Genomic DNA, 8,031 nt, shown 5'->3' with positions numbered 1-8,031 from the left:
TAGTCTTAAAAAGTTGAGAAGCAAAGAGTTTCAATCGGGTGTACCAAGTCTTGATGCTCCTCCCCTGATGTACGATAGTTTTCTCGATGTACGATAATGATTAGTCACCCAGTAAACACTATAAAGAAAACGGGGTAAGGTCATCAAAGAAAACCGGCGTAGGGTGTTGGCTAAAAGGATTTGCTAGAAAAAATAAGTACTTTTAGATTCCCTTCATATTATTTTATTTTTTTTTTTAGTTTTCTCTTGATGTACGATAGTTTTCTCCTGAAGTACGATAGTTTTCTCCTGAAGTACAATAGTTTTCTTCTGAAGTACGATAGTTTTCTCCTGAAGTACGATAGTTTTCTTTTGAAGTACGATAGTTTTCTCCTGAAGTACGATAGTTTTCTTCTGAAGTACAATAGTTTTCTTCTGAAGTACAATAGTTTTCTCCTGAAGTACGATAGTTTTCTTCTGAAGTACGATAGTTTTCTCCTGAAGTACAATAGTTTTCTCCTGAAGTACAATAGTTTTCTTCTGAAGTACGATAGTTTTCTTCTGAAGTACGATAGTTTTCTTCTGAAGTACGATAGTTTTCTCCTGAAGTACGATAGTTTTCTGCTGAAGTACGATAGTTTTCTCCTGAAGTACGATAGTTTTCTCCTGAAGTACGATAGTTTTCTTCTGAAGTACGATAGTTTTCTCCTGAAGTACGATAGTTTTCTTCTGAAGTACAATAGTTTTCTTCTGAAGTACGATAGTTTTCTTCTGAAGTACGATAGTTTTCTCCTGAAGTACGATAGTTTTCTTCTGAAGTACGATAGTTTTCTCCTGAAGTACGATAGTTTTCTCCTGAAGTACGATAGTTTTCTCCTGAAGTACAATAGTTTTCTCCTGAAGTACGATAGTTTTCTTCTGAAGTACGATAGTTTTCTTCTGAAGTATGATAGTTTTCTTCTGAAGTACGATAGTTCTGTCCTGAAGTATGATATATATATACGATAGTTTTCTGCTGAAGTACGATATTTTCTCCTGAAGTACTATAGTTTTTTTTTCCCTGAAGTACGATAGTGTTCTCTAAAGTGCGATATTTTTCCGAGCCACGATGCATCTTTCCTACAGTATGATATGAACTACGGTACTCCTCTTTTAAAATTCATTAGTTAAGTTAGTTTAGTCGAAAGAACATAACATTGCATAAAGTAGCATAAAGTAGCATAATATAACGTAGCATAACATAACATAGCATAACATAACATAGCATAATTGAGCATAATATAACACCAGCCACAAAAATTACATGAAAAACGGATCTTCACATCACCCTAAAGAATAAAAAAAGATCAAATAAACAAGAACACTTCGCCTTAAAGTAACACAGAGAAATTGCTTTAGTAGTCTGCGTTACCCATACACACGCCTCTCATGACAAAACTCCCCAGCAACACATTTTTCCCCGTCCTACACACACACACACACACACACACACACACACACACACACACACACACACACACACACACACACACACACACACACACACACACACACACACACACACACACACACACACACACACACGTAAGTGAAGTTAATCCATCTAAAAATATTTAATCTTAGTAGAAGTCAGACACGCAAACAAAATCCTGGTTGGTGGCTACATATTTTTAATCATAAAGCGCATAAATCCATTCAGAAACTCCCTTTAGCATTCTAGGGGAAGGGAAAAGAGGGCGGGTGAGGGAAAAAAAGGAAGGAAGGAAGGAAGGAAGGATGGAAGGAAGGTCGTCCCCTTTAGACAGTGCTTCATTAAAGGTGGTAGTTTGCTTGACGGAGGAAAGGCTGCCGGTGAAAGCATGACGGGACTTCATATCCTCATTTCGTCCTTGCTTTCCCTTCAGCGCCCAGCCACACACGTCACTAGCGAGGGAGAGGGACGGGGAGGGAAGAAGTCACGCTACATTCCTTCCTTACCTGACATATCACGTCTCCAGGTCACACACACACACACACACACACACACACACACACACACACACACACACACACACACACACACACACACACACACACACACACACACACACACACACACACACACACACACACACACACACACACACAGGGACCCACTTGTCCATTACCTTACCTTTCACCAGCACTCTTCCACCGCCTCCACCGCTTCCACCACCTCCACTGCCACCTCCACTGTATAATTCAGGTCCACCAGGCATACATTTTGATGCAGGGGACAAGTTTCGGGTACGTTTCTTCGGTTATTCCAAGAAGTTTACCTTTCGTGCTCTCAGTCTTGAGTGTGTTTCTTTGTCCAGGAAGATTTGAGGGATTTTGAAAGAAGGCGAGTCTTGTAGCAGTATTGGTTTACGTAATACTATTTGCAGGGGAGAGAGAGAGAGAGAGAGAGAGAGAGAGAGAGAGAGAGAGAGAGAGATTTGGTATTTTTTTTATTAGGTGACTTAAATATAATGAGGATAATCATTATAACACATTTAAAAGCCGCGGATCATTGAGTCTAAACCATTTTCTTTTTTTGTGGCAAGCGTGATGAGAGAGAGAGAGAGAGAGAGAGAGAGAGAGAGAGAGAACAAACATAACAGTAAAAAGCTAAAAGAAACCTAGAAAATCAGAAGACCCAGAACTCTCTCTGAAAAAAAAAGATAATAACACGGAACAAGGTAAAACAAACTAGCGTGCGTGTCTCTACGAATCCAAATATCTTAAGTTGCTGGGGGAGAAAAACGCCTTGGCCAGAACTAGTGATAAGGGAGCTGATAAGAGACATGGGGATTGGACTTCTTCACCCGTCTCCCTTGAGTTACACAGGGCAATGAGAAGTTATAAGGTAGATGCAGATTTAACACCTTCACTACGAGGACACATTTGAGATTTGTGTATGATTAGACCATTTTATTTACATTAGGAAGGGTCTATGGAGTCAGAAGATTAATAGCCGGAGTTTTTACTATTCTAACCCCTTCACTACTAGAATACATTTATACCTTGATATTTTTGTATGATTAGACCATTTTATTGACATTAGGTAGGGTCTATGGAGATGAGAAGATTAATGGCCACAGTATTCACTATTCTAATCTCCCATATAAGTTTTTGAAGCTGTATTTAACTCCTTCAATACTGAGAAATAATTTTACCTTGATTTGTGTGCTATCAGACCGTTTTATTTACATGAGGGAAGGGTCAGTAGAGGTCAGAAGATTAATGGCCAGAATCTTCACTATTCTAATCCCTCACATAAGTTTCTGAAGCTGTATTTAATCACTAAATAGTAGCCAGAATGAATATGGAAACACGTCACTGTACTGAAGGGCATAAGAAGTTACGTAGATAAACATTGGCTTACGTTCAGTAATGGATACAACGAAGCGGGAATGTGTTGAGTACAAAGACAGTTCCAATTGTTAGATAAGGCAAGCATGGAGTGAATTGGGAAGTTGTGTTATAGATAAATAAAAGAAAGGTAAAGAGTAGTGAGAGATACATATAATGCTTTAAAGAGGTTAATTAAGCTGTGTAGAGATTTTATAGTGTATACAGAAAAAATATAGTTAAAAAAATCGTTTTATTATTGCATGTAACAAAGTCAGTACAAATATTGATTTAAAAGAAGTTAGATAAATGTATGGGTGGTGATTAATGCTAAGTTTTCCAAGTACAAGGGAAGGAGATGGACAAGATTGGAAAAACAAACTTAGCCGGAACGTGGTAAGTGCGCACCCATTAGACACTCTGAAGGGAAAGTTGGGTAGATTCCAACTTTCCATCTCATTCTGTATCGCCTCTTAGATTCTCTCTCTCTCTCTCTCTCTCTCTCTCTCTCTCTCTCTCTCTCTCTCTAATCCACTTACTGCTATTGCCTCGCCTCACTATTGATATAATGGTCTGCTGCAAGTTTAAAGTATAATTTCATGACGCCATTGACAAGAAAAGTTAAATTTTATAAATGTTTTCGTCTCTTTTTGCTCAGTCCTCCATTTATTTTCAGTCAAGAGTTTCAATGCACTTAACCCTCTTTTTATTTTACTTGGTTTTCTTAAGAACTGACACGAACGAAGAACGGAAGGCCTTGTTCTCTTTTTGTTTTGATTAGGACCACTTATTGCATGAAAATAAATGAATAAACTTTTTCGAAATTGCAATGGCCATAATATCGTTAGTAGTTGAACAATTCTCTGCGATAATAAGTTCCAGCACTGAAAGCTCTGCACGACGTTTTACAGACATATAGATGAAAGAAACAAGGAGTTATGTTACTTGATTCACTACATTTTAATCAGTATAATGTTACGAGAAGAATGTCCATAAAAAATATATATCTCTTTACTACTGGGACATATTTTTACCATGATTTTCAGGTAAGATTAGACTATTTTATTTACATTAGAAAGAGTCTATGGAAGTCAGAAGTCTTAACTATTTTAATCCCCACATGAGTTTCAGAAGCTGTATAAAATCACCAAATAGTAAGCAGAATGAATATGAAAATGCGTCATGCTACTGAAGGGGATTAAAAAAAATGTGTTAAATTGAAGTAGGAAAAGTTAAGTAAGGGACTAATAGGTTAATAATTCCCTCTTACATCTAGATAACCAGGCCATATGAATTACATGCTTTTAGACTCCTCGCCACAAGACTGCGTGAACTGTTAGAGGTTAGATGGTGAAAAAATATTGTTTATCCGATTAATTTCCAGATGTGCGACGTATTTCCATTTCTTACTTTAAAACACACCGTCTATCTGGAGGTATTTCCATTTATTTCTTCTAAGCACACCGTCAATGTTTATCTCCTTAGTAATTTCTAGATAAGTGAGGTATTTCCCATTTCTTTCTCCTAAACACACCGCTATTGTTTATCTTATAAGTAATTTCCAGATAAGCGAGGTATTTCATTTCTGTCTTCTAAAACTTTTGCCTGCCATTTGGTACACCTTTCCTTAATCACTAATCACCCTGAGACATCTATACTATTTCCACAGCCACCTCCAGTCTGTCAACAGTGCACCAATTGCCAAATATATATGCTATTTAGTCCTTTTCTCTCCTGGTAATATTTATAAAGATGTCATACATTGCTTGTGGTGGCGTTTATTGCTTCATATCGCAGTGAAACCTAACCCAACCTAACCTCACTTAATGCCATATCTAACCTAACCTAACCTAACCTAACCTCACGTAATGCCATATCTAACCTAACCTAACCTAACCTCACTTAATGCCATATCTAACCTAACCTAACCTAACCTTGCCTAATCTAACCTAACCAAACTATACCTAACCTAACCTTACCTAACTTAGCCTAACTTAACCTAACCTAACCTGGCCCAACCTAACCTAACCTAACTTAACACACCGCCACTTGACCGCGTGAGTGATCAGGGCACAGAAGGCGGAGATAATGATGTTTATCTGATATACTGTTCCGGGGATCTCTGAATAAACGTAGTTAGGCAAATTAAGTCCGTAATGCCAACATAAATCGAGGTACAGTCTGGTATAAATGAAATAGCATGAGCAGTATTTCATAAAGACTTTTTTTATCTATTTTTTTTTTCAGGGTTCATATTATATAGTTGGATGAAAACGCTATGTTGAAAATTGGCTTTATTTTTGACTGTTATATACTCTTTTGCTTCGTGTTGTTTACTTACTAGTTGTGTTTGTTGTGTACTTGTGACTCACTCACTCTCTCTCTCTCTCTCTCTCTCTCTCTCTCTCTCTCTCTCTCTCTCTCTCTCTCTCTCTCTCTCTCTCTCTCTCTCTCTCTCTCTCTGTGTGTGTGCCGCCTGTTAGGTTTACTATGTATGTATGTATATGTATGTATGTATGTGTGTGTGTGTGTGTGTGTGTGTGTGTGTGTGTGTGTGTGTGTGTGTGTGTGTGTGTGTGTGTGTGTGTGTGTGTGTGTGCGACGTATATTTCAGCAGCCGTACAGTAATGCCCACCACTCCAGCATTTCGTAAACAGCGAGGCGTTGTGAGTCAATTTGAAAGCTACGTCCACCGAACCAGCTTTAAAAATCCATGAATGTTGCAAGGGGAAACATTCTCACTATACATTTCCACATTTTTTTCCCCTTTCGCTTTTCTAAATCATTACTTTTTACCTATTTTTTCCCTCTCTCTCTCTCTCTCTCTCTCTCTCTCTCTCTCTCTCTCTCTCTCTCTCTCTCTCTCTCTCTCTCTTATAAATGATTACTTTTTTCCCGCTCGCTCTTCTAATTGCCTTTTTTCCCCTCTTGCTATTTTGAATTATTGTTTTTTTTGCTTTCTTTTTCTTCTAAATGATTACTTTTTACTTTTTTCTCTCTCTCTCTCTCTCTCGTATAAATTATTACTTTTTTCCCCTCTCGCTCTTTTAATTTATTACTTTTCCCCTCTCTCTTCTAAATGATTACTTCTAGATTATTACTTTTCCCCCCTCTCTCTTCTAAATGCTTACTTTTTCCCTCTCTTCTAAATGATTACTTCTAAATTACCTTCTCTCCTCTCTCTCTCTCTCTCTCTTCAAAATGATTAATTCTAAATTATTGTAATTCTTTTTACCTTTTATTCCCTCTCGCTTCTCAAAATTTTTACTTTTCCCTTCGCTTTTCTCTAAATAATAACATTTTTTTCCCTGTTTCTTGTAAATTATCACTTCTCCTCCCTCTCTCTCTCTTTTTCTCTCTTTTGTAAACACCCTTTTTTTTCCCCTTTCTCTTCTAAATCACTTTTTTTCCAGGCTACTGTCAAGGTCATCACTGAATTAATATGTATTTTTTTCCTCCCACAGATCCACGTCCCCTCCTTGACCCCGAACCCGTCTGCCCTGCCCCGTCAACCCCACGTCAACCCTCTTCAGTCCCTCGTCAATCCCCGTCAATCCCCGTCAGCCCCACGTCAGACCCCCGTCAGCCCCACGTCAGCCCCACGTCAGCCCCCCGTCAGCCCCGCCTACGTCATTTTAGCGTGCCTTAATATTTTTGTAGGTGTCCCCCGAGTCTCTGTCTAATAAAGTATATATCTATATTTGGAGAAGGATGTGTTTTATTTCCCATTTTCCTTAGACTTAGATATTTTTTCCATTTTTTTCTATTATTTATTTCTATTTCACACTTTCCTAAGGATTAGCTTTTTTTTATCAATTTTTTCTATTTTTTTTTTTTTTTTTTTTTTTGCTGGTGTTATTGTGAAGTTTGGATTTGGTGTTTTTGTTTGTCATTGGTTAGTGTGATTTTGGTATTTATTTGTGTTTTTTTTTGTGTGATTTATTTTTGTTTCTTGTTCTTGTGTTTTTCGGTAGCTTTTGTTTTTCTTGTTTGTCTATTTATTTATTTATTTGAGTCTCTTCTGTCTCATATTCATTGCTTCGTGCGTCATTTTTGCTTTATTTTGTTTGAGTTCCTTCCTTTTTGTATTTTTTGTTGTGCCTTTGTGTAAATCTAATAAAGAAATCCATGTTACTTGTCAATTCAGGGGACTTAAGAAACGTGTGTGTGTGTGTGCGTGTGTGTGTGTGTGTGTGTGTGTGTGTGTGTGTGTGTGTGTGTGTGTGTGTGTGTGTGTATCCCCTTCCTTAGTTTGGTGTCAAGGCGTGTAATATTCAAGCCTCTTTACAGGATCTACGTGCCTGCTCAACCTCCTCCTCCTCCTCCTCCTCCTCCTCCTCCTCCTCCTCCTCTTGTAACCCTTCCGGTCCTATATGGTTGACAATTAGCTGGTTATGGACGCTCTGGGCGGTTCCCTGGAAGCTAACAAGAGAGAGAGAGAGAGAGAGAGAGAGAGAGAGAGAGGGGTTGGCTGTGATGGAATGTCCCTGTTATTATCATTATTATTATTATTTTTATTATTATTATTATAATTATTATTATTATTATTATTATTATTATTATTATTGGTCTGCTGGTATTTTTCTTTATATCTTTTGTTGTCTGTGCTGTTTTTTTTATTATTATTATTACTATTACTATTATTATTACTATTACTATTACTACAGGTTCAGATCATGTTATCAATTCCCTGGTCGTGAC

At 37.7% G+C, this 8,031-nt stretch overlaps 1 protein-coding gene across 1 annotated transcript in view; it reads left to right on the top strand.

Annotated features, from left to right (window-relative positions):
* Positions 1-7,030, top strand: part of LOC123499278 — a 66,022-nt gene extending 58,992 nt beyond the window's left edge. The window contains 1 exon segment of the mRNA XM_045247079.1: positions 6,795-7,030. The gene's annotated coding sequence lies outside the window, so the exon portion shown is untranslated.
* The last annotated feature ends 1,001 nt before the right edge of the window (positions 7,031-8,031 follow it).

This window comes from Portunus trituberculatus, chromosome 49, assembly GCF_017591435.1.
Source record: "Portunus trituberculatus isolate SZX2019 chromosome 49, ASM1759143v1, whole genome shotgun sequence".
In the NCBI taxonomy this organism is placed as follows: domain Eukaryota; kingdom Metazoa; phylum Arthropoda; class Malacostraca; order Decapoda; family Portunidae; genus Portunus; species Portunus trituberculatus.
This window is presented reverse-complemented; position numbering and strand designations above follow the sequence as displayed.